Genomic DNA, 26,611 nt, shown 5'->3' on the forward strand with positions numbered 1-26,611 from the left:
TCCATTATTTTCAACTTTGATGAAGAATTTATATTTTCATGAATGTAGACGAAACATAAAATTTTTCGATATGTGTCTTGGTCTTCAAATAATTGAAAGCTAAATAATTAGACAAAATTTTCAAATTTCGATATTTTAAAAATTACCACAGATATCAAAAAAGTTTTATTCTTATTTTTCATCTATATTGTCAAGTTATAACGTAATTCACCATCAAAATTCAAACTTTAATTTAAATAGTTTTTTTTTTAATTTAATTTTTTAGGCATATTTAACTTTGGTTTTATGGGGGTTTGCCCATAAAACCAAAGTTAAATATACCTACTTTTGATGTCATTTAATTATTTATATTATCGGGAAACTCCCTTTAAAATTTTCAAAATTGATTTAGACTTATTTCAACTTCACATAAAAAAAATCAAGTCTTTTATCTAAAATTGTTAAATTGTAAACTTTATACTGTTAAAAGATAAAAATCAATCTTTTCAACCTTATTGTTTCAGAATTGACAGAAACTCAGTTTAAAGAGTAATTTTAGAAAGATTTTCGATTATATTTCGAGAATTATTCATCAAATCTTCACATGTACTTGATTTTTATGTTTTTTTTGATACTTCTTAATTGGTCTAAAAAATCATCGGTAATATCATTATCTGAGAAAAAAAATCATTATCTGAGATATTTAAATTATAATTACATCAAAATTCATTTTATTGATCAATAGTTTCCAAATCTTTTTGATAATGAACTCAAATAATTAAGTTTCAAAATTGAGATTAGTACACGTACCCATGAAATTCTTTAATTTTCTCTGTTTTTTTAGTAAGTACCCTTTATCTTTTTCTTAAAAAATTTTCACAAAATATTAGCATTAGTAAAGTTTTCCTGTTTTGATTCTTGAACTAGTGACTAGTGAATATAATATCCGAATCTGACATGATATAGACGTCTGATGTTTGTATACAATTTTATTTGGTGCAGAGCAATAGAAACTCATCTATCTGTGTTTAGAATATGATCTAAACTAAATTCCGTTTACTTGTTTGTAGTGTATGTGATATTATGAAATTTGTTTAGAATAATTTTCCTTATGCATATCCATACTTCTTCTATGTATGTTGTTTATCCTTATACTATTTGGTCGGTTCGGTACACTCAACTTCTTATTAAAGCACCATCATACTCAGTCAGAGAGATAGTATTATAAGCATTTCTAAAGGATTGGAGATTTTAAAGTATTTGATGAATTTTATTTTTAATAAAAATATGAAAATATTATATTTCTTTTTACAGTTTGTTTGGTTATCTATACGTTCTTCTTTTCTCGAGAAAGTCATAAAACGAGATTGGTTTAAAAATAAAAATTTCAGTCGATGATAACTAATGAAATATACAAAATCTTTCAAGGTTTGAGGATAGATTTTCCGTCTATGCTCGCTGAATTCGAATGATAATGGTTAGATTAAATTATGTTGTAGAGCTTGATAAGCAGTGTCGATTTTAAGCCAAAACCTCTGTAATTGTCCCAAAACCTTCACTTTGAAATGATTTCAGCTACGACGTAAAACATGGAAATGTTTTAAAATAATGCATTCAAAATTATCAATATAACTTCAAATTTTTTATTGTTCTCAGCTGTTTTGCGATGTTGTCATTCATTTCTAAATAATTTGGGAAAAATTGATGAATGAATGTTCGTCGAATATAGCCGTTTGATAGATATAATGTCCCACAAAGACACTTTAAACCTTTTCCCAGGCAGTGAAAAAATTTTCTTAGAAACCTCATAAAACTTCTTTCTCATGCCATGTGCAAATATTTTGCCAATAAATGTAGAGTAGGCTAGCTCAATTCGCCTACGTCTGTTTGCCTTAAAAAACTTAAATTTGGTAAGATCTCGGAGTCACGAGATATATTTATGATTTAAATCCTCTCCCGGAGTTAATATAGTGTTTTGTATTAAGGTAATATGATTGAAGAGTTCATAATCAATAAAAGAAATTACAAAAACTCTTCAAAAGATCTATACAGCAAATTTCAACGATTAAATACTAATTAAATACTTAAGGTAATTAATTTAATTATTAAAAGAAATAATTCCACTTTTAACTTAACTACCGTTAACTAATTACTATATGTTGTTAAATACTTATCGGGAAGTAATTAAATAAAACTTTATAAATGTTTTAGAAAGAGCTAAGCTACATTTTTTATTTGACTGCAGTTATAAAACAAGTATTATTATTTGACAATTTATATGAAAAATAACGTTTTAACATACCTTTACTAACAAATACGATGATTTGATATCGAAAACAACTGTTTTATCAATATTAAAATTGACATTTTTTTTTAGAAAGAAATAAAGTCATATAAGCAGAGAGAAAAAGGTTTTTTTTTACATACATGACAGTTATTGAAAAAGATAATAATAATATAATCAATATATATTTCATATTATATAGTAATATATGTAGGTATCTATTCTCGACATTTCAAATCACAAGGGTCAAAATATCAAATATATTGTTACGAACGAGAAGAGTTATCTCCTATTTTTAAAGGGTTCAGTACAAAAAGAATTTTCGAAATGATAACTCAAATACATCTCTATATATTATAAATGCGAAAGTAAGCATGTTTGTTTATTTGTTAGTTTGTTACGCTTTCACGCTAAAACTAGCGAATGGTTTTTAATGAAACTGTACAGCAATATAGCTGATATATCAGAATAACACATGAGATATAATTTATAAAGATATATTAATTAAGAAAATAAAAAAAAATTAAAAATTATTTTAATTTGACATTACCATAAATCACAGATTTCTGTAAAAATAGTCGTTTGACATTTACCATAAATTACAGATTTCTATAAAAATAGTCAATATAAAATATTTCAAGGCCATCTTCTCTGATATACTCAATGAATAATTACTATTATACATTTTAAAAAATAGAAAACCATACATATATTTTACCTCTGTAAAACAATCCTTACCATTATTTCGAATGGAATAGAAAGGGGATAAGCGAGAGCAATCTTTATCAATCTTTACTTTTAAACTCAGCGAAGCGGGTGGGTATCACTCTAGTATGACAATGTTTTATTTTCGAAACACACAATATATCAAAAAGAAGGAAAAATCACTTTGATATGAAGGCCCCTGTCACAAACAAAATTTGAACGTGTAAATTCGTAAACTATTGATCCTAGATCAATTTTGAAAGACAATGTTTTCCCTCACTGATTTCTGCTATGGCTTACCATAAATTCGCTCTGCTACCATGTTGAAATTCTATTTTAACTCCCTTTCTTTTAACTCGTAGCGTCTGCTTGTCTGCCGAAAAAACTTCAATATTTATCTCTTTTCTCATGATCCAATTGAGCTAAAACTTAGCAAACAGACTGGACGATATAAAAAAATCGTGGCGCTAAAATTTCATTAAAAAATATAATTTGAATTTTTCAAAATTTTAACAGCAAGATAGTATAATAAAAACTTGGTTTAATAGGCTAGTGTTTTTTTACAATTTAAACTCAAGGTATTTTGAGTTTGCGCTTTTTAGATCCGTTGAAAAAAAATTCTACACAGAACTATTGAACCGATATCATGAGGTTTCTACACCTTTAGCAGAATTGTTTATTCAGTTCGCATATGATTTTCGTTATAGTACTCATCCCCAAACAACATATATTTAATAAATTTATTTACCTTCATTGACAGAGTGATTTAAATTGCTATATTCATACGACAATATCGAAACATATACCGAAACGAAATGAAGGTGACACACAAAGAATCGAATTTATCGTTTATTTACACAAAATAAAATATCATATCATCACGACGGGCATTAAAGCAATATAGTAACTTTTTTTTTTGTATATAGAAAACCATCGCGCAAAAATATTTAACAACAAAGGAATATTTATATAAAATCTTAAAATAAATTGTAAATTTAATGTATGCGATAAATTTTTTTTTATTATTAATGTAGCGGAAAGTGTAAGAAATAAATAATTTATTATGAAAAGCTGGTGAAAACACACACACACACACAAACATAGAGAAAAAAAAACAACAAAAATAAACAAATTGAAGACGAAGACGAAAAAATAAAGAAAATATTCTTAGCAAAAATTTTTGTTAATAAAATTATAATAGGCTTCCGTTTTTTAGCTCATATATATGGTACCAAAGCGTGGTTTTTCATCCCTCGGTGCTACCTAATTTTGAGTATGTAAAGACTAATGAGAAAATTTAAGATATATTTTGCCTGTCGAAATTTTCTATAACTCTCTTTTGTTTCGAAAACTATAAAAGATTGAAGATGTCTCGATGAGCTTCGATGGGATGGTATCCGATAATATTATGATTACGATAACGTGAGTCCAAAAATTATCAGTTTCAAAAAAAAAGCAATAGCAACAAAGTAAATAGTTCAGTTTGGAAAATTTTGGGAAAGTTTATTTTTTTTTAATAGGTTTCTTTCCTTCTAAAAACAGAGACAAAGGGATTTCCGTTTCCGAAACGTTCCGTACGACCTTCTGCACCCGATTTTATGACAATTTATCTGTACATTGTTTCCTTTAATGACGTTTTTTTGAATGTCTGTTTCTATTGATCGGATTGAGACGAATAAAAAAAAGAATTATTTGTTATGAATTTCTGCATCGATATTACCTGCTATCTAACCCTGAACATAGCAAATAACCTCAAAATCAAAAGAAAGCCGCAGTAACCTCATATTTTCAATTTTCTATGACAATTTTTCGAAAAAATGATAGAATTTATGGATGGAGTTGAAATTCTAGGAAAAGATATATCTTATGATCGATCATAAAAAAGTGTAAGTGTAGATAAATTTTATCCTGATAATAACCTCAATTTTAAGCAAAACGAATTTTTCTGGAAAATTTCAATAGCGTTTTTTTCAATTTTTGTACCTTGTAATGATGCAAATCTTAATTTTTTCGATCCAAATATGAGGCTTTTTTTTCGTAAACGTCCACTTGATTTGCAACTTATACTGCAATTTATAGTATGATATCTCTAGATGTTTTGCATGCTCAATTTCGATTAGCATCTCGTCTAACCATCACGTTCGTATTTACTTTAAAAACAAATGAGTTTTTTTTTAAGATAAAGAAAAAAAAAAAGTATATAAAAATTAACAAACAAAACACATTGTACAAAGAAAAAGTTTAAAAAACATAAAATATTTAGGAATTTTTTCTGTATAATTTTCAGTGAATCTTTATCCTTTATAAAATTGTATACAACCACTAAAAAGTGGATTAATTAATAATATGAAGTTCTTTTTAATTGTTTGGACATTCACTGTTGTTGGTTTTCCACTTTAACTAAAAGTCATACACCATTTGTATTTTTTGTTTGTCTGCTAGATATGTTGTTGTAGGATATCCATCCACTCCTTTAAATGAAAGAATAATATGCCCTTTTTCATAAAATAATAATTCTTTTTTCTTTTGACTTAGATATAAGTTACGACGCCTACTTGTGTCTTTCAAGTATATGTCAACCAATTATTTTGTATATAAGAAAGTCACAAAAATTTTTAACTGCCTCAGAAAATATAATACAAATAGAAGAAATATTCTAACAACGTTTCTTTGAAAGGCAAACTCGATGGCATTAAAAAATGGCTTGTTAAAAGAAATTTGTAAAAATCTTGAAATTCCTTTCAGTATGACATCGTAGTGTTGATTACGCAATCGTTTGTTCTTTTACGTGATGTAAGTAAAAAAAGATAGCCACTCTTAGATGACCACGCATACTTCCATGTCACACACATATTAAACCCATATAACTCGCACTATATAATTTTCGTGATGTTTACGAAAAAAATGTTTCAAACAAAAGTAGTTAATTTTTTTAAAAGGAAATTTTTTCCATCTCTAAGACCCAATGTTGCTCATTTACGACCTTGACCGAATCGTTTACGTCCTAAGCAAGCTATATAATTTCAGCTTGATATCTCTTTTCGTTTTTTAGTTATCGTGTTGTCAGACTGACAGCCGGAAATGGATTAATTAGGTGATTTTATGAACACCTTTTCCAAAATTGTATTCGTAGTAGCAATATTTTTAAGCGTTAACAAACTTGAGACTAAACTTAGTTTACCTTTATATATTTCACATATACATGGTATAAAAAGTGAAAGATAGATAATTTTAGTTTGGAAGAAATATTAAAGTTTTGACGAAAAATAATAAATGGCATAAGAATATTCATTCTGTGAAAGTACTAAAAACAAATTTCTTTGACTCGAAATGTCTTGTTAACATTCTGATTGTAGATAAAACTATACGATGAAAAAAATTAGGTTATGATGAGAAAGTAGTACACCCGTAACAGACTACATACACTTACCTATATGCATAGTTTTTCGGAGTTTGAAATAACTCGAATGAACATAACAAATTTCTATCTTTTATATAGTTGAAGTTACAAATACGATATCATTTCTCTTGAATACCATATTTCGAGAAAGCGACGAAGATACATAACTAAATCCGTATAGTCATATGCTTAAGAGCAACAAAATCGACTCGATGTATTTTTATGCATTTTAGAATTTCATTTAAATTACGAAAATTTTCTCGTCTCTTCTACATGAAGTAAGATCAAAATGTGCTTGTTGGGAAAATCACAATCAATATGGCAGCCACAAGCAGCCTTAAATCTTAAAAAAAAATAATAGTGGTCTTTGGAATAACTAGGCCAGTGGAAGAGTGGATATTGCGATAGTATTGCTGTAAATTACTTTGATTTCTTAGTCTCCATTTATTTATTTAACTGCTGAATTCCAGTTTAAACTAGTTGTAGTAATTTTATTTTAAGACGTTGTCGCATGGCAAAATGGTTTTGGAAATATAATCCTGTTGTGAGTACACCAATCTATTTAAGGTATTTTGACACCAAAAAAATAAAAATGATCAAAAATGAATAAAATTTGAAATTTTATTTATCAATTAATCATCTTTTTATACGTCTTTGTGATATTATTATAACAGTTTTTTCTGAAGGATTTAGGAGAAATGAACTGCCGAAGTCAGTGCTTTTACCAAAAAAAATTTCCCATTTTTATGCTGTTTTTAATTTGAGGTTTTAAAAGCTTAAAACTTGAAGAATATTTATAAAAGTTTTTTATGTAAATGGAAAAACATTTTTAAAAGCGCTTATTGAATAAAAAAAATCAACGTTAATTACGACTTCTTCATATATCACCATGTAAAAAGGGCTGTTTTTAACTAATTTATCGTAAACTGTAGAGAAAGTCAACTTGAAATTTATACAGAAGGCGTATTACATACTCATTAATTGACACACAAAATTTCAGTTTATTTGTAACACATTCGTTTTGGTATCGAAACACCTTACTTTCCAAATTTCCTTTTTGGTAATCTAAACATCCTTAGAACAAACCCTGAAAATATGTCGACTTTCTGGATTATTTCCCGTAGACTTCAGCAAAAACACAATATGCAACAACTGCCTAATTATTTCAGATATTATACGGTGTTGAAATTATCCATGCCGTGGTAATTCCTTCATAAAATCTAAAAATTGAGTCAATATTCTTGCTTTCCAGTGTATTAACTACATGTATAGTTTGTATTGATATAAAACTAGTGTCGTCTCATTGAAGGAGAACTTCACTACACATAGCTTTTTATTTCCACTATAACGCTTGACGTTCCATATTCTTTAGATGCACAAACGTGCTATAATAACGTGCACTCTATAGTAACATAGTCTTAGATTATATTCTAGCGTTTGAAATTAATGTTTGTGATTGTATAAAAAAAACCATATTAGAGAATAAATAGAACAATAGAGAGTTATAATGAAATAACAAAAAACTATTTTTACTTAGATATCAGTTAGAAATCATTTACTTTTGTTTAAAGAAAACCATTTTCTAGATAAACAGTTTTTTTTTTCGACATATACATTATGTACAGAGTTAAGATTGGGGAATACAGGTTTTTCTTCATATAAAAATCTGTCTGCATCTTCGTCTTGTCTGTGTTCTTTAAGATTTTGAATACTCCGCTAAAGATATAAAAACAATCATTACATAAAAAATTGAAACTTTTTGTCCCATTGAAAGTACTAGCATGGGAGACTGCTTGAGAACATTGTGTGTTGTTCCTTTTTTATTATTTATAATAGTTTTTTATACCCAAAAAAAAAAACTTAAACGAAAGTTGGAGAATTTAATGGGGGGACATCATGTTCTGACATCAGAACGGCCAATTTAGATCCCAAATTGTAAGAATTATAATAAAACTTTACATTAGAAAGCAGATCCTCATAAAAATCACTAACAATTTTTGTTCAAAACAGTTTTTCGAAACCCTTAGCTTTCGAAGAAAATTCGACTTAAAAATATGCGGAAAAATTCACTAAACTCGATCGTTTATTTCTTTGTCTCTAAAAAGAATATCGACAATTTCCAACTTTATATTTATATTTCTCTGGTGCAATTTACATGGAAAAATCAATTTTTATAGTTTGTATACTGTGTACTATCACCATGCTAAACAGCTAGAGGTAATACAAATAAATTTTGTTTTATAACCTCCAAATTTAACTTCTTGTTACTGCTGTAGAGTTTTATATAGTAAAATTTAATGGCTTGTTTGTTTATTTTTAATAGAAAAAAAGTATACATTGTTTTTTTTCGAACAAAGATTAAAACAATCCATTACTAGAAATTCGAATATTATCCTACTTTCTACACAATAAAAATTTCTTGGCATCAATCGACGACTTTTTTTTGAATAAATTACATCAATTTATTTCGATATTAAAATGCACTTGTAAATATATTTTCAAAATTTTATTGATAGGCACTTAAATATGTTCTATTTTGATGTTATAAAAAACAGTTTTTTTTAACTTGAATGATTTATTATCTATTTCTGCGATATCTATTAAAATTAAACGTTTCATTTTATTGTTATTAATGATCGAAAATTGAAGCATAAATTATTTTCTCAGTTGCGAAAACATAAAAACTATAAAATAGAACATTACAAAATTTACAATCGAAAAGCAAACTCAAAATAAACAAGTGTTAAATTATCAAATAATTTATTAAAATTCTAAATAAAATTTTAAATCGCATCAGTTTTTTAATAAATTTATATTTTGAAAAAATTTTAGGTTTAGGAATTTTCAGCTTATCTGCCAAAATGAACGGTTTCTGCCAAATTCGATCCTGAAAACGGAAGTTTCGCGTATCAAGTATTATGTTATGGCTTACGGACGATTATAATTTGTTTTAACCACGAAAGAAGTGTTATAAGTTATGTCTGTCTGTCTGTAGCCTCGTAGTGCCGAATGAACCGATTTTGATTTTTTTTTTGATTCGTTTGAAGGGTAATTTAACGGTGAGTGTTCTTAGCTATATTTCAAGTGCGAGTTTAAGGTTCCGTACCCGGAACAACTAAAAAAATAGGCGATGATCCTCAAATCGGTTCAGTTTGGAGAAGGCTCTAAGGAAGAAGGTAATTTAATGGAGAGTGTTCTTAGATACGTTTCAAGTGGAAGTTCAGGATTCCGTACCACAAAAATTTCCCGTGGGTTTTTTAAAATTTGTAAATTTCACTTGTAATTGCTTCTGCTTTTCTAATATTTAAAGAACTATTGAAATAAAGTGCGGTAATTGATAAATAAAAGATTAAGGCCTTGATCACTTATAATCAGTTAAAAAAATAAGTTTACCCGTATTTATCACAATATATTTACAAAGTTGTATCAAGTAATTTGAAAATTACAAAATCTATTACCAAACACAGAACATACCCTACAACATCGATGTTAAATACCAAAAAAAAAGTTTTCAACATTCAAAAATTTATGAAAATTGTTATACAAAACTTTTTTTTCGCTCGTTGTTTTAGTGTATAATTTATCATACAACATAATAATATTTTTAGGTGAAGATAAATGAATATAATAGTACCTATAACGTAAAACACACGGGAGAGAATATATGACTGTTATAGAATGTGTAACAGGGATCAGAAATGTAATATTTTAAGTCAAAAAAACTATTTTTGAATTTTGAAACCTTGGCATAGTAGCTCCTTTATAATATCAATTTCTTTACATTCTTTACATTAATATATTCTCATGATAAAAAAAATTATCACTGAACGAAAATGCAATCCTTGATCTTTAGTATTCTAAACCAATGGTCTACCTCTAAGCTACCTATTATATAATATATTTTTAGTTAATAGTAATGAAGCATTATTTCCAATAGCCAATAATCTCTATAAAATGAAAATTTTCGTAACCTCAATAATTTCATAAAATTTAATTTTAAGATGAATTATACTTTTTTTTATATATTTAATACTAATTTCTTTTTTTCTTTTCAGGTAAGTAATCACATATTCAATTCACCATCAAACACCATCTTCAGGTTTGATTTCCAAATACGAATTCATAAGTTGGTACAGGTTTGAATATTTTATATTTTTTATCAATGTATATAATTTTATACATCCTTTTCCTTTAATTAATTTGGATCAAGTGTTATCATGTTCGTTGTCTAAGGTGGGTTAAATTAATCGAATTTTTTTTAACTTTCGATACCGAAAATTAATTACTATACACTCCTAGAAAATTATCTCCAAATATGAGCTCTTAATATTAATAAGACGGTCTCCCTCATCAAAAATTTTATTAAGGCTTTTTAAATTTTACAACCTAATCCAATTATAAAAATTCTAAATATTTATAAACGTAAAAGAAATTATGAAATGTCAATTTGTAGGTAACTCCTTTAGAACTCTTTAACTTTTCAAAATTTGCATAATCAAAAACATTAACTTTGTTCTTTAAGCAACATTTTCTTGATAATCACATAAGATAAAAATATAGGAATTATTCTGTTGATTGTAAAGTAGATAATCCATTCTAAATTTCCATTCATAGGAAAAAAATTACGGAATTAAAGTAAACGAGTGTCAATGTTGAGTCATTATACTTAATGATGTCAATACTTCAAGAAAATAAGTATTTGACTACTTAAAATATTTCTGGAAGCAACAAAATATTGACTTGTTATTATATTAAGAGCATATTTTTTGTTTTTACTAGTTCTTTATTATCAGTATTTTAGAACCTACTGTCATCATTTTAGAAACTCTCCGTAAGTACTGTATCGATGTACTTACTATTTCTCCTATAAACAGACAATCAGTTAGGCGGCTTAATTCTTCAATAACGATTTTAAAAACAACAATATAATGATAGATTACAAATATAATATAAATTTGTTATTGTTTTTGTTGTCTAAACTTATCGTTTGTAAGTAATCTTAAACATTTTTGTTTACTTTATGTATTGTTTGAAAGCTTTTAACTCATACAAGTATATAATGGTAAACACATGTTTTCACGTTCAGAGCAACAAAAACCTACTATAATATAAATTTCATTTTAAAAAGAAAATCCTTCGGAAAAAAGAGAAGCAAAATTGTGAAACGTCCTTTTCCAAGCGTATTAATAAAGTTAAAATTTTAAGATCGGTAGTATTACTTACTAATAAAATTGTAATTTCTCATTTCGCATCCGATTTTTGTATTCCACAATCGGAATAAAGGTAACGAATATTTTTTGAATTATTTCCTAATCAAAAATTTGAATAGAACTTAATATAGTATATTGCACTACAAAGGCAGAAAGTTTGAAATTTCTGCACTGCGGGATATGATGCCCGAGGCTGGAAAACTGATGAAACAACACAGATTTTTAAAAATCCTTTTTTTTGCGTTGGATTTATTAAACCTTTAGGAATATTCCTCAGCACTAACCCTCTCATTACTTCGAAAAATGAGATAATTATTGTAATTAACTACAGTTCTTGCAGAATACCCTTTATAATCTGCAAAGAAAAACGTTTTTCTTCAATTTCATTTGCGTACATATTTATCTGTTAGCATCGGTACGAATTTGTCTTGATATTGGTGGAAAAAAGTTCTATCATACCTATATTATTATTGCGTTGGTGATCGAATAACCTTACGTGAAAAATTTATAATAATTTGAAGACACGCATATTGCATAAAAAATATTTTATCTTTCTTTTTTATTATTATTAACATTTATAATATTTTTTTCAATATTTATTTTCACCTCTGCTGTTATAGTTAATGCCTTTTTTATATGAATAAATATGTCTATATATCTCTTCAACATGGAACAATAAATATATGACTTTATTTTTTTTGTTATTTAAACAAAGAATAAACACAAAACGCATTTATATCGTTTTAGGTTGTAGGTAGTCAGTCGGAGTATATAGAGAAGAGTTATGAATATATGATCTCTATAAATTTTGTAATATTATCTATGGCTATATAGATGAGATGGAAATCGTGTTGAAAAATTAAGGATACCTTCAAGGAAGTGGCGTGTGTAGCTTCTCCATACTCGGTTACTTATTTATCATGAAATATCAATTTGAAGAATTAAATGCAAATGACCGATGCCATATGATGATTTACATGTATTGGGAAAACTATTTTATCTACGCCCGTGAGTAAAAAAATACTTTTTTCACTCAGTATGGGAGGGGGAATAGTTCATTATCACCCTAGCGTGATAATGAATTAATTCCCGCGCTAGGGCGGTAATGAAATCAGTTACTTTAGTATGTTACATATTATTTTATCAAAAGGCCATGATAAATTTTAAATAATAATTATAGTTTCTTTTCACATTTTAGAGCGTAGATAAAGTTTTGTACGATATACGTATGACAACGCATTATTAACATACTTCTTCGCTTGTTCAACTCGTGTTACGCACTTGTCGTGCAAATTTCGCATGCGTACGTTTAAAATACTGTTATCCCACTAGTATCGTACCTTTAAATAAAACTACCATTACAAGTTGAAATAGGTTTCAGCATGCGTTGAATAAATATATGGATATTAGGAAATCATAGTAACTTATAACAATACTGTTCAAATGTATGCATAAACTGCTTAATTAAAAATAGTCCACTCTTTTGATCTTGTTATTCCATAAACCATTGCTCTTTTGTGTTTTAATTTTTGAGTGCTTATGATTGTCATATTAACTTTGCTGTCATTAGTGGTTTTCTCAACAGATAATATGATCAAGTAAATTAAATTTTGTGCTTTATACATCGTACATTCAACGAAATGATATAAATGAAATTTGTGTGTGTTATATACTTACCCTTTTCTTTAATAACAAACACCATGCTATGTGTTTTATACACAATTTGTTAAAAAGATGGAGTTAAAATTTGACGTTTAACATTTTACTAGTTTATGTTACAGAATATTGTTGTTCTTATACAATATCCACATCCATCAGTAACACCAAAGTAATAATGATAATAACATTATACATCATCATATTCACTATATTTCTTCTTTAGAAACATTCTATGTATCTATTATAATACAGTGTGGACTTACACTTTAAAATAAATCTGGATAGAGATCTTGGAAGTGATTTTAGTTCAGCAATTTATTCTTTATCCTTATTGACTGCAATGGGTATCAAAATACATGAAAAAACGTTCTTTTTAGACTAACGACATCCTGCCTTCAGTTATTTAATAAAAACTATACAATATGTATTTTCAATTTGTAAATATCTCAATTTGTTCCATTTCTGTCGAATTTCCGATATTCATTATTGGTTTTAGTTGTCTTTGTTCAAGATATCTTTGACTCCATAAAACGTATTGCGTAATCGTAAAAAATGGAATAGACCGAAAATTTTAAAAGGCCGTAGTATTGTTATTATTATGAGTTGGTTGAGTTGAGTTTATTGACAATAGTTGGCTAAGTTCTGAAGTTGTTTGCCGTTGTCTTCAAAAATGGGACACTATTATGGTCTATTTTTTCCTAAATTCTGTATTGTATCTGCATCATCTTACAAAATTTGCATCAAATATCATGTTGAGAAAAGTGAGCTATTAGTATTAATTTTCAAAATCGAAATCGGATCTCTCACAAACGAACCCATCACATGGAATGAACTGGTGACCACCTTAGAACTTTTGAAGGTGTACCTTTGAAAAAAAGGATGTACAATAGATCGAACTGGTAGTAGTACAAAAGAACTTCTAAATCTTACAACTAAAAATCTAATCCAATCCAATTTTGTTCCTAGGATGATATTTTTTGTTATTCTGAAAAACATCGTTTCTAGATATAGGATAAAAGGCCCAATGCTCGATTCTTGAGGAACTCCCGAATATCTCAAAGTACTTACATAAATATATAAAAAGTATCTTGTCAAATTGACTGTGGTGATTTTTCCTCTGATCTCAAAATGAAAAAGCAGCATTCTTTAAATATTGTGAATTTACACCGGCGAAAACAGTACTTTGTAGAAATGCTAGGCTATGTAGATAGGTATACTTGCAAGGGGTATTGTTTTGGTGTAAGTTAGAAATTCATTCGTCAAAACTCAAATGTTGACATTCTCATTTAAGTTTTGTAGCCATGTGTGTGTGATTCTTTGACACCCAGTAGATTATATAAAATAATAGACACCATCATTGTTTTGTTTGTTGTTATATTTCGTATTATATTATAGATGATTATTATATGAGAGATGGAGGACAACCAAACTCATCTAATAATATGTTATATATTATTCTGTAACTTTATATTAAAATAGAGGCTACTTTATGATTATATTAATTTATATATATTATATAATATTTGCATGTGTACTTTCATAATATTCATCACTATGGATGAATCCTTTTATGTTTTTACATATTGTCTATTTTGCACCCGTTTATCCTTTGCGCCGTAGCCCCTTACCCTCTTAGTGTGGTTTATATTTTTTGACATACAGAGTTATATTATTATATTCTTCAATTATGATTACTTATAAATGTTTTATGCTAAAGAAATACATATTTTAATAATTTTATGTATACCGTTCTATAAATATTAAATTTTGATGAATTCTTAATAATGAATAATGTTTGCTAAAAAGGGAACGTTTTTGTTATTATTAAATACTTTTTGTGCTTTTTGATGATGCTTTTTGGTGTATATATATATATTTCATAAAAAAGAGGTATTTCTCTGTTTTTAAAGCGATAATTTTAATATTATGTTATTTGAAAACAATTTATAAATACCTTATGTAGACGAATAAAATTTAGCTTATGGTTAAAATTTAATTCGGTGAAATTTTCAACGTTAAATTTTTTTGTATGGAATTCCGATCGTAAGAATGGATGATAGGCCACAACCAAAATAAGTTTTAGTACCGGCATTGGGAATGATAGGAGAGTTTATTAGTTATTAATTAAAATGGTTTTTATCATTACTGGCACCAATATCTGATCAATAGATCTCACGATTTCTAACATTCCAAGATAACTCTACGATAAAAGTCTCAAACTGAGTTTCAGGTGTTAAATAAATGAAAGAATATTAACAAATCAGAGATATTTTTAAAATGGTTTACTCGTCAAATGTATGATTTAACTGTTTACTAAAAATAGCTCACTTTTTAAGCATTAAGGATGCAATCATTCCATATACATCTTCGGTTTTTGAGATTCAGGTTACTTTTGACTCTCATATTGACTGCTTAACGTTTTATTATTTTTTATTTCTCTTTTAGTATTTTGTAAAAATTTGAAGAATATATAATTTAAGGTGAGGGCCGGTGACAACTTTCTATAACTAAAAGATACAGAATTAAAGTTAAAAAGACCAAAAATTAGCCAAATATAATTGTAGATTGAATTGTTTGCTTTTCAATTAAATCGCTATACTTCAATTATAACCAAAAAAATACCGTACGTTTTTATAATTCTCTGCTTAATTATTTTTTATTTTAAAATAAAAAATTTATATTCAATAAAATCAATCAATTAAATTAATCAGAAGTTACATTCTACAAGACTTTTAAAAACTAATAAAAATTGTATTTTGATACGAGAACCATAAAACATTATCTGTAATTTGAGATACCTTTAGTTTCTTACAAGAAATTTGTGTATTGAAAGAATCCAAATAAAATTTACATAAATAACATGAAACTTAAAACTTGATACTAAATTAATATCTTTTTAAATAAATAAATCGAATCGAACTCACAATATCATATAAAAACAGTAAATAAAATAAACTTTTATATATATTGTTTATAAAAATAAATAAAATAAGATAACACCAAACATCACCTACACGAAAATAATATAGAAACATCGAATATATATCATTAAATTGAATGTCCGACTCATATCTTAAAAATGAAAAAATATCTGAAATTTTTAAGAAGCTTAAGTTATTGCATCGAGTAGTTAAAAATCGTTCTATTTTTAATCATTTCAGACTAATTAATAGAAAACAAATTACAAATCCGGTCTCTCAACAAAAGAGCACCAAGTTTTGTAATTATATAATATTAAAAAGTTTTTAAATAAACATAAAGATAGTCATCGTTAGTTTTTCAACGTGTTTTCGATCTCATTATTGATAATTCCATATGGTATTGTTACTTAACAACTAAAACCTGATATTCTCAATTGAATTTAATACTTATCATTTATAAGTATAGATACGTTAGTATAAGTATATTGATTTACTTCACTTATTTCTTTTCTTTCGAAAATTTAGCATATTGTAAAAATACTAAATCAAATACCATAAACAAAAATATATAAATAATGAATAAACAAAATCATTTAAATAAAAATACAGTATGGTTTAATATAGACACTTGCGCTTTTGTCGAATGAGAAACGGCCGAAAGCGTTTTAGTTTTAGAGAAAAATCAACTCTACTTAACTTTCTTGGAAAACATTTAGAAAAAGTTATTTTGAATAGTAATTTAACTTTTTTCTGCTACTGGAGAGAAATATTACGAAGCCAATAAAAATTTGTTATTCCAAATTTCTTTGTTTCTTAGTTGTGCGAGATATGTACGTATATATACATCGAAACTGATTCAAATGGATTTAAGAATGAATGGACACTTACTAAAACGAAAGTAAAACAAGTGAAAACAAACAATTGACGGAGTTAATTGTTGAAATACCATGTATAGGCAGTGTTGATAACTCTGTCACATTTCACATACATACATATCTGACATATTTAACTGATATTCTCATATAATGCGCAAGTGTTGATGCGCAATCGTTTGTTTTTTTTGACGTCATGTAAATAACAAAAGATATTCACTTTGATATTCCTATATTAATACATACTATAAAATTTGTACCTAATTAACGCCCTCGTGGGTAAACAGTGATGTTTACAAAAAAATGTTTCAAACAAAAGTTGTTTATTTTTTTGTAAGGAACATTTTTTACATTTAAACTTTTATTCTATCTCTAACGGTTTACAAGATGGGTACTACGGACCCATGACCCAATTGACCCATGTTGCTCATTTACGAACTTGACCTCACTTTTTACGTCCTAAGCACGCTGTAAAAATTTCAGCTTGATATCTCTTTTCGTTTTTGAGTAATCGTGACCACAGACGGACGGACGGACGGACGGACAACCGGAAATGGATTAATTAGGTGATTTTATGAACACCTATACCAATTTTTTTTTTGTAGCATCAATATTTTTAGGCGTTACAAACTTGGGACTAAACTTATAATACTATGTATATTTCATATATACATGGTATAAAAATCTCATTATCTCATATTTTGAATTTGTTTAGACAATTTTGTCAGACAAACAACATGGTCGACTGAAATCTGTGAATTAGACAGCTTTTTTTTTAAATGTATTTACTAATTATACATCCTTAATTAACATCTGAACAATGCTTTATCCAATTGAACTTCTTTACTGATACATTTTGTAGAAAAAGTTTAAAATATACAAATATTTAAGAATATTGAGCAAAGTATTATTTTACAAACAATACCAGCACACATTTTGTACTTCGTCTCTTTAATAATATAAAAAGAACAACCATCCAGCTATCACAACGCTACAAATACCAGTATTTGTATTACATATAAACAAATACAAGTTGTTCTATATATAGGGCGTCCTCTTAAGAAACGACCAAATTTAAAGGGTGTAATCTTTGAGTAATTTGGAATCGAAAATGTCCCTTACACTTTTTTAGTCAAGCTCGTTAGTCAAGAAGCTACGAGCAATATAAAATTTCAAAGAAAATATGGTAAGAAATTTTTTGTAGATATCACTATATCAGTATCTGTGTGAACATCTTTAAAAAGTTAAAGGGAAATTAAATATACTTCTTTAATTTGTTGCAATCCCTATGGCCAAATAAAAGATGCAGGTAAAAAAGCAAAAAATCAAAAAAAATCGAAGTTTTCTATTTGTTTCAACTGTATTGATATGAAAAAAATTTTATTTTTATTTTTGAAAAATACTAATCCGATGTAACATTCTCTACAAAAAATTCCTTATACACTTTTTTTAAATTTTGCTTCGTTTACGAGCTATTTTGAAAAAAACCCAAAAGGGTGCTTTTTCATCCCTACGTTCATTTTCTTCCTTCTCATTTAATAACACTTCGCGATTTTTTCTTCTTTTATAACCCATGGAACAATTTCTGCAATAAAAAATCGTGAACGCCTTAGTTCCTTTCTATATATAACATAATCTATAGTCTATTCCGATCACCTCTAAAATTTATTGGTATGTAATTCCTTAACTGGTGGGTTTCGGAACAAAGTATAAGAGACATTTTTGTCTTAAAAATACTGAAGAAAGCCGCCCATTAAAGTTGGGATGTTTATTCCATGCCCTGTATATATTTGTTATATGTATATACAACCATTTAATGGAAATTCACTTGAAATAATAATACATACAGAACAAAACATATCTATTTTGTATACATTATCATATAAAGTGCAAAACGACATTATTTCTATCAATAAACATCATATATCAACGCTGAAGTATTATTTCGATACATCGACACAAAATATTTTAGCGTATTAACAAAATGTTAGGAGCATGAAGTATCAGAGTATCAGTTGATATCAACTCTATGAGGAAAGAAGGTTGAAATATATATATAATAAAATAATATACAGAAAATTATGAAAATATTAATAAGCTCTGAAGAGTTAAATAAAAAGGACAAGCTTTTATCGTACTAAATCAGTCACTCATACATAAATAATTGTAAAAGCTAGAGGTGCTCAATTTAAAATATCAGGGATAATCCGGAGCGTCTCAAGCTTTTACAAATACTCATGCATGTGTGACTCATACAAATAATTATTTTCAATTTTTTAGTACAAAAAAAGCTTGAACTTAAAAAGTATGCGTATCAAATATGAAATCGATGAGAAAATCATCGCATGCTTGCTATAAAAATGTATTTCATCATCCGATTTACATATGTTGTTCGTATTTTTCTCAGAAAACTCTTTCATTTGATATACATATCATTGGAGTGCGTAAAAAAAAGCACGCCCCCCGTCATACTGGATTTAGAATGACTATGTCATATAACTGAACATGCATTCTCTAATCTCTTACAATCTAAACATGTATGCAAAATTACAACACAATTTGTTCAGGCTAACTGCTTTAAAATAACAACTGCAAATAAGCTAACTATTTTGAAAGAATTTCCACGTACGAGCAGAAATCTATTCTGGTCGCATATATAAAAGGAATGTTGACTAAAATCGTTGTTGATTTAAAATCTTTAGGTACTAATTAAACAAAATCATTAAACAAAATAGGTACTAATTAAATAAAAATAGGTACTAATTAAGAGAAATCTATAAATTAGTGATGTCATTGTCCGATATCATCATACAGATGCATATAAAATACATATAAAACTTTGTTTTGCTAAAAGGAGATGGGCAACAATCTTTGAATTCTTATAACTTCTTCGTTTTTTAATTAATTTTAATTTCACTTTCAAATTTCATCATGGTATCAAGTCTAGTTTTATATTTTTTATGCGTAATATGGCAAATTATACATCAAGCAACAACCGTATTGCACGATGAAATTCGAATAATTCATTCGATTCATTGTTTTTTTCTAACATTGATTATATAATAATTATTTTCTTTGCGCCTGTAAGAGAGTTATACACACGTTCCGGTTCTAAACTAAAACAAGCAACTACAGTTACATAATAATTATTTCCGTTTTATCAAATTCCTTTTTCAAACTTTTAATAACTCTCTGTACACCCTACGTTTTGATATCGCTTATCAATAATATTACATTATTATTATTATTAGCTCTGAGTATTATTACATGTTTATTTATAATATTGTTTATATAGATGGTATGTAACTGCATGTTGTAATATTACATAGCTACTACTAATAATTGTAACGTTTGATAATATTACTTACCTGCTCACATATGGGGTGTTTTCTACTTATCCGGCTTAACGAACCAATCAATAGGGAATATCGGTGAATTTTTTTTTTTTGCATTTCTTAACAAAATATGAAAAAGTAGGTTATTTTTTATAAGAGAGTTCATTCATTCATTTGATCAGTATCGTTGTAAATTACTACACATTCGTAACCCAGTTTAAGCCTACTATCGTTGTTCTATTTTAAATCACCGGCTGTCAAATGGGAAAATGATTTTTCCAATACCTGTGTAAAAACATCTGTGTTCACTGTATGTTTCCAAAATTAACACCTTTTATATACTGCAAAATGGTCGATTCTCAATTCTATAAAATTTCGTAACAAAATATTGTATGTTGTGTATCTATTTGATTATTACTTTTATATATTTTAGTTGATAACAGAAATTATATTTCGAAAATGTCAAATGATTCTCGTTTTCCATGCTGTATGTATTTTCATTGATAACTGATATTCGAATATTTATGAGTGGCTTCAATTATATACATATCATAGTCTCTCTTAGTTGCCATATTGCTTATAATAATGAGCTCTTGCCTAGCTTCAATGATTAGCTGATATACTATACCTACATTAATTTGAATTTGGTTTACCATATATTATTTTATACCGGATGACTTACAAAAAAACTTAAGGTATGGTACTTATTATACTCCCACCATCTGCGACTACATTAATCTCTGATGCTAGGTAAAATATTGAGAAACAGCTCTAAATATTTGTCAATTTGTAGTAGGCTGAGTTTAACGTTCAAATTTCTGTAAAGTGTCTTAAAAAATGTGACCCATCATCCTGTATGACTGTGCAAAATTTCCAATTGATATTCCTATAAATAACGAAAATACGAAAGTGTCTTCATCTTAAATGCAACACATTATATTAATCCGGCTCGAAGGACCAGTCAATGTTCCATATTAATTAATAAAATTAAATTTTAACGGATTAAGTATTTCCTACATGTTTTTTCTTAGTTAGGTACACAACTAGTCTAATATTTGATGATAAAATTTACTAACAATCTCACAGGAATAACAAAAACGACATTTATGTATTCCCGCTGGATTATACATGTTTAAAACCAAACGTACTATCCCAAAATACACTCCACCTACCAGAATAGTTTTCTTGTAATTATCGAACGACTCAGAATATAAATGTTACAAAAAAAAGCTGATTCAAAGAATCATATCCTGAATACTTTATTAAGTCACCTTATACAAAAAACTGAAATAGGTGTATATTGGAGAGAATTATTACTTGAACATTTTACATAGAAATTTACCACTGTACACAATTCTGTTATAATTATTGGTATATATGCGAATATGTTACATATATTTCTCCAGTTACTCTTAACTCAAACTGACTCAACAAAGAACAAATGTTACCATTTAAACACTACCTTAGTGTGTGTACTTTATAGTATGTAATTGCAAAATGTTGAAAACAAACTTAACAAGCGTTATATACAGCCGCATGCAAAGAAATCGGATAATTGTCAGTCACTGAAACATTGATCAAATTTTATTTAAATAAGGTAATACAATCGTTCTAGTCAAGTTCATAAAAAAATATCTCTATATAGGGTGGACCATTTTAATCTATAATGGCTAAAGCTCGTTTTGTAATAAACCAATTAAAAAAAATTGTAGATTTTGATGGGGGATATCATGTTCTGACATCAGATGGGACCTAGTTCTTCGGGCTGCTTAAATACTCAATTTAGATTCTACACGGTAAAAGATAGAATAACACTTAAAATTATAAAGTTAATCCTCATAAAAAAACCAAAATTTTTTGTTTATAACATTTTTAATATACGACTTAAAAATATGTTATTATTGCATTTAATCGAAAGCAAATACGCTTAAATTTTATCGATAATTGTTGGTCAAAGTCATGCCTTTGACAACCTTCGGCTAAAACATTTTTCCGAAAAAATGGTTTAAATGAAAAATGTGAGGTGAATGAAATGAATTTATGAGGATCGACTTTCTAATTTAAAGAGTAATTCTATCTTTTACCGTTAAGGATCTAAATTGGCTATTAAATAAAATCGAAGAACTAGGTCCAACCATGACAGGTCAGAACATGACGGCCCCCATCAAACTCTTCAACTTTGGTTTAGGTTATTTTTTTATTGGCTAATTACAAAGCGAGCTATTAGCCATTTACGCTTAAAATGACCCACCCTGTATGGAAAATATGTGCTTTTTATCTATGCACATTTTGATTGATAATATCTCATTCCATAGACGATTAAAAATTTCCTTTTTTATTAAATATAGAATACTTTTTTTCGAATTTCCAAGGAATGCCATTTTACGATTAAATTGACTTAAAGTAAAAAAGTATTCATTCATTCGACTCGAAGAACTAATCAATATGAGAACTAGAGTTGAAAGTTTACGAAGATATTTTAATGGTACTTCTTGAAATACTTTATAAGTAAATTTGAGTAGGTATTCTGCTATGAGTAAATCTTTCCTAAATATTTTCTTAAGCGCTCTCGTTCTAATTTTGATTTTAGAATTCTACTTCTTCTGTCCACAAGTGTATATTTGGTATATATTTGTTTACATTAGGTATATATGTACATAAGGTACATTTATTTATATTTCGATCGTAAATAAATCAATCGTAAGGTATATATTTATTCAGCTCTGTTAGTATTATCAAGTTTTAGTTCAATGTACTACTCTATTTAATATTATAAATGTATGTGTAAGTAATGGCTTACCAAAATATTTTATCATTATATAATCGAAAGACAAGGCACATATTTTAACTTTTTAAACGTTCTAACATAAATGCAATAATACACGTCTTCGGGAGTTTATATATTTGGAAGAATATTCTCTTGGGATCAACGAGGTCACACAGTCAATGAAGTACTATTAAGCCTTTATTAGTTAAATGTCAGTAATTCATAACTCAAATACTCTTTTTTTTCGATGTTGGGAAAATCACTGATGACGTCAAGTAATATATGTCAAAATTACACCATATATAGTGTCTTTTTTAAGTTGACATATGCTTGAAACTAATCAAAAGCAGACATTACACTTGACCTAGGTTTTCAAGCTCAATAAAAAGGACACTTTCAATTAGAAAGTTATTATTGATTAAAAAACTAAAATTTTATCGGCTTAACAAGGAAATATCTATAAAGTGGTCTTCTGTACTTCAAAAAATTCAAAGGGAACTTAAGTAATTATTTATAATTTATCCGCTAACTGACAATTATTTGTACGTGTAAAAAAAGCTATAACACGAATTTTAACAACATTTTTATGCAAAAATTTTGCTCGCTTTTTATAATCCATTATAAATTATGCATAGTTTATTAATATTACAATCTTTATGAATTATTTTTATAGATTTTTAGTTTAAAATTGAAATAATAAAGTAATAACACAAAATTTAAATACAAAAAAGTGTCAAAACACTGATTAAAACAAGATAATCTCGTTACTATATTATAAGCTGGCTATGCTAATGTATATAAAATAATAATGGCTGATTATAAAAATATAATATTTATAAACAACGTCAAATTATTGGTTTTCTAATTTACATATTAACATAATGACTTTTTAATGATCGCCATTCGAAATGTATTTATATATATGTCGTAAAAATATAGCTAGTTTATTACCTTCTCTCTACTATAATATTAGCATTCATCCCGGTTTGGTTCGGGTTCATATGGGTTAAAGAGCTGACAGTGTAATGATAAAAATTCGTCCTACAATCTAAGAACGATTGTCTTTATTGCGTTTACTAATGCGTGTTCCCGAAAAAGCTGTGAAATCTTTTGATGATTTCAAAATCATTTTAAAACAATTTTTTAAAATCATCTTTCAGATTCATTAATAAATATAAATTAAAAATGCGAGACAGTTTTGCCGTTGTTAACACTGTTTACAAATATTGCGCTTACAATTAAAAAAACGTTTACAAATCGTTTTAGTGGGGCTTTAATTTTAATGATTTTATTTGAGATGTATGAGCGTGTATTATCTAGTAATTTCAGGTAAACAAATTAAAAAATGTATTTTCTTTTTCCACGGCCGGAAGTAAGTAAACTTACTGCTTCTGTTGGGTGGTAAGCTTTGATACCAAACTTTTCAGCCTCCCAAGAGAAGAAAGTACAAGTACATACTTTCAGCCGAAAATAAAGAAAAATAGTATACATAACACGTGTGGAGAGCCTTGAAAAGGTCTGCGCCATGATGCCCTTGACTTGCACAGTGCAGGAATCTCAAACTTTCCTCCCTTGTAGTTTGATATACTAATTTTCAATTTTGATAGTGAATTTTGTTATAACTTGACGATATAAGACGAACTTTGATGATTTTTGTTCTTATTTTTCGTCTTCATTCCTGAAGTTATAATAAAACGAATCACCAAAGTTGAAAATAAGATAAAAATAATTTTATCTAACATGCTCGTAATCTAAATCTAACTTGCTCGTACAATCCTTATATGTATTTTATTTATCTTATTGTATTTTAGATTTGGTTTCATTTGTTCCAAGTGAAAATTATCAAAAACTTTCAAATATGGCGTTTTTTTTAGATTTCTCCATAAGAGCAATGTATTTTATAACGAATTTCAATGATTTTTTTCTTTAAAATTTGCATACCTAAGCTGAAATTTTAACCACATATTTTTTGAGTAAAAGTCTACCTATAAAAGAATTTTGAGACTTTAAATCAAACATTGTTGTCAAGCTCATACATCCTTCTGGAATATAATTTTAATTTGACAGGAGTTAGGTTACTACACTAGCACGCATCTCGCATTAATTGACACAATCGCTCTCAGATGTAAGATGTACTTCATACTAATTTCCATAAGGAAGGAAATATTCAAAATTCATCTATCTTAACATAAAATCTCGAAAACTTTGCCCGCTCTCGTACCATATAATATTGAAAAAATATTCACTTCTATCTTCTTTCTATAATAGTACTAAACTTTGAGCATTATGTATATTTCTCTGTTTTTATAGTATAGTTTTAAATATACGTTGTTTTTAATGGTAGTAATCAAAAAAACTCGACTATCTTGTTTGCAAGATTTATTATAGAAAGGAAATTGAATAGTTTTTTTTGTTGTTGTTGTTGAGAATTCAATGATTACTGTTTGATGTTCATTACAATTTTAATTTAGATTCTGTTTTCATTATATGCAAATACCACCAATGATGGACCTTCAGTCATATGCACAAAAGATGATTATTGAAAAAAAATAGAAACAGTAAAATTTATTTTACTGGCACCTTTTATTATCTTAATATTTTTTACTCTTTTTTTTTAATATTCAATTATCTTTTATTATATTAATTAATTTGATAACCAATTTTTTAGAATCATAGAAACATTACAATAATATAATTTTCATAAAAATTATACCATAAATAATTCCCGGAGCGAATTCAGAAAAACGATTTTTCAAAATAACGATTTAACAAATACAAATTATTTTCGGTTTTATAATAATTCTAAGTGTATGCGAAAAAACTTTTCAAAATATTCAAAAGCTTTTCAATATTTTGAATGAAAATATCTCATTTTTGTTTCATAAATATGTATGTGCAAGTGAAATTTACAAAATTTAACTCAAAATTAAAATTCAAATTTAAACTCACATTTAAAACATATCAAAAAACACTGTCCATTAAATTACCTTTTTCCATAAGGCCTTCTCCAAACTGAACCAATTTTGAGGATCATGGCCTATCTTTTATGTTCCGGGTACGGAATCCTAAACTCACACTTGAAACATTGAACACTCTCCATTAAATAACCTTTCAAAGGAAACAAAAAAAATCAATCGGTACATCCGTCTAAGCGCTACAATGCCACAGACAGACAGACAGACAGACAAATACACCGGTCAAACTTATAACACCCCAGTTTTTTGGTTCGTGGGTTAAAAATCAATATTCGGAGACACGGAGAGTCTTTTCCCTTAGAATTCAAAATGGTGGCCACTTCTTTTGGAATTGAAAAGAGAACCAACCATTAAAATTTCTCCGGACATTGTTTTAATATTATATTTTTTAGATAAAGGTGTGTTAAAAAATTAAAATAGAGGCTTCTTGTGTGCATAACTACAAAATTTCTTGTACACTTTGTAACAAAATCATTACGTATTAAATATCAATATATGAACATC

General features: G+C 27.4%; 1 protein-coding gene across 2 annotated transcripts in view; it reads left to right on the top strand.

The window, feature by feature from the left end:
- LOC123297006 (hemicentin-1) overlaps positions 1-26,611 on the top strand; it is a 217,472-nt gene that overhangs the window by 171,232 nt on the left and 19,629 nt on the right. The gene's annotated exons all lie outside the window — the stretch shown is intronic.

This window comes from Chrysoperla carnea, chromosome 3 (assembly GCF_905475395.1).
Source record: "Chrysoperla carnea chromosome 3, inChrCarn1.1, whole genome shotgun sequence".
NCBI classification, from domain to species: Eukaryota; Metazoa; Arthropoda; class Insecta; order Neuroptera; family Chrysopidae; genus Chrysoperla; species Chrysoperla carnea.